Source organism: Dioscorea cayenensis, chromosome 2 (assembly GCF_009730915.1).
Source record: "Dioscorea cayenensis subsp. rotundata cultivar TDr96_F1 chromosome 2, TDr96_F1_v2_PseudoChromosome.rev07_lg8_w22 25.fasta, whole genome shotgun sequence".
Taxonomy (NCBI): Eukaryota; Viridiplantae; Streptophyta; class Magnoliopsida; order Dioscoreales; family Dioscoreaceae; genus Dioscorea; species Dioscorea cayenensis.
Genome location: NC_052472.1, coordinates 5,440,039 through 5,442,503, shown reverse-complemented (window position 1 = coordinate 5,442,503; position 2,465 = coordinate 5,440,039). Strand labels below are relative to the sequence as shown.

The following is a 2,465-nucleotide window of genomic DNA, read 5'->3' as shown; positions in this document are numbered from 1 at the left end:
TTTCTATGTCATGAGACCATAGCATGCTTTTTTTCTTTATTATTATTATTATTTTGTGTGTATCATTTACTCTTACCAAAAACATGAGCATGCATTTTTAATGTATGCATAAGCCACGTGAAAATTTTTTAACCCCATACTCATCATTTAAATGGTGGGTCCCACTTGAGATATATGCATGCATATCTACTCGTTCATTTTTTGTATGCATGTTTCATTTTTCCTTATTTCATGCATGTATGCATGAAAAATTTTTGTTTTATGTCATGCCCATATGCATGGTAATCATGACTTCTAAATGTGTGAGTATGCATGCATGCAATTTTTTAAAGCTCCATGTGCACCTCTTTTTTTTTGGATTTATTATTTTTTTAAAAAAAACTATGCATATACCATTGCATGTTTTTATAACAACATGACGTTCTCAGCTATATGTGCATAAATGAGTCAGGTGATTTATTTTTATTTTATTTATTTATTTATTTTAAACACATTAGAAATAGAACAATTAGTTTCCAATAGCATCAATATGAAAAGTTAAACTTGACCAATGCCATTTTAAGCCAGAGACAGAGTTAAAATACAAGATTTGGCCAGCCATAATTTACAAGGAGAACCAACAATGTCAGTGGCTTTATTTAGTCATTTAGCAGAAAAATAAGGAAGCATGAACAAGTTAAACTTGAACAAACACATCATCAAGCAAAACAAAAATTTTGGAGCTCGATGGTGTTAAGTCGGAAAATTCATTTGGTTTCTGCATTTGTTGCCATAGAATAGAGAAGCTCCAGTTTTTCCTACCATCCAACACGCAGCAACTCCTCTTTTCGATATGCCCCACTGCAACATGAAGGCCTTGGCCGAGCTCACAGAGAGAGCTTTGATATCATTTTTTTTGGCAGTGGAGACCCCTCAACAAACAAATGACCATCGAGAGCTGCACTCAATCCAGTCCAACCTTCCCGCATGCCAACAGTCATTGATTCCCAAGCGTTGGTTTTTGGATCATAAACCTGCCCTCTAGGAGAAAACAAGAATGGCTATGGCCAACCTTCTGTAACAAAAGGCCTTTCATCAAGAACTGCTGAATCATACATTGGCACGTTCATGCTCATGCTCGTGATTTGCTGCCATTTACCATCAGCAGGGTTGATAACCTCAGCAGAGTTGAGCTCAAACTAGTCTGTACTATACCCCCCGGCAACATAAACTTTACCATCAATAATCCCACCGGCAAAAAAACAACGATCTAGGAACGAGCATTTGTCTCATGACAGTCCACCGGTTTTTCTTCATTTCATATTTCAACATAACATGCAACGGGTAGCCAAGATCAGGCATCATACTGCCGCAACAATAACAATACCATCTTGTGGAATAGCAATGCAGCCAAACCGATTAGGCCCAGCATGGTTACAGCCAAGCATGATGGGGATGGTATGCCAGGAGAAGTGGGTGAGGTCGAGCACATGCCATTGTATCTTTCTTGTGAACCTGTTGAAAGTGAGGACAAACATCCATGCACTACAGAGGCCCACTAACTTCCCTTCAATGAAAAAGTGGCCCTTGGTCCTTAACAAGTCATGCCACCTGCGACACGCAGCCAGGAACTTTTGGTGAGTGCTAACAGGAAAGTAGAGGAGGCAATTGAGTGCAAGGTCGTCAGGAAGACCTGAAATAAAAGGTTGTAGTCCTAGTGATGGTTCCATTTCTAGTGGCTTCGGGGACAGAGTCATCTGTGAGCTACCAAGCTTGTGGACTGGAGATTGATAGCATGTTGTATAATTCCCTTCTCAATCTCTCCTCCAAAAGACTTTTTATATGCACCAATTAACCACCAATAAACATGGGCATAAACTAAACACCCAAACAATTGCAGTCATGGAATTTATGAAGAAGGGAAGAAATTTTACTTATTTTATTATTATTTTATTTTTTGTAATGCACTTATGCATGTATATAAGGGTAATCTTTTTTATTTATTCCCAACAGAGGAAACACTAATTCGTGCATCCTCAAATTCATATATGCATTCACATCCCCTCACAATTTTACTTCAATCATGCATACCATTTCAAGAATTTTTTTTTAATTTTTATTATTATTATTTTTTTTAATACATAATGTTTGCATGTTGTTGTTACTGATCATTCAATAACTAGGATTCATTTGATCACTAAGAACCGTCAAAGAAGGGATGAAACTGGTTGGTATTTCTTAAAAAAAACAATCTCTCATTGGACCCTTGGCCTCCTGGAAGCGTCCAAATTCCATGTACACATGAACCAAACAGTGCACTGACAGGGGATCATCATCATCATCATGAGCATCATCATCAACATCATCATTGTTAGTATCATCATCGGCATCATCATCATCAGCTTTCCTTGCTTTTTTATCATATCAACACCAAATTAAGAGCAATTGCTTTCCTCAATATTACAACTTCCACGAAGCACTGCTTT

At 37.5% G+C, this 2,465-nt stretch overlaps 1 pseudogene; it reads right to left on the bottom strand.

The window, feature by feature from the left end:
• Positions 1-866: 866 nt before the first annotated feature.
• On the bottom strand, positions 867-1,736 carry LOC120272082 (annotated as a pseudogene).
• Positions 1,737-2,465: the final 729 nt, after the last annotated feature.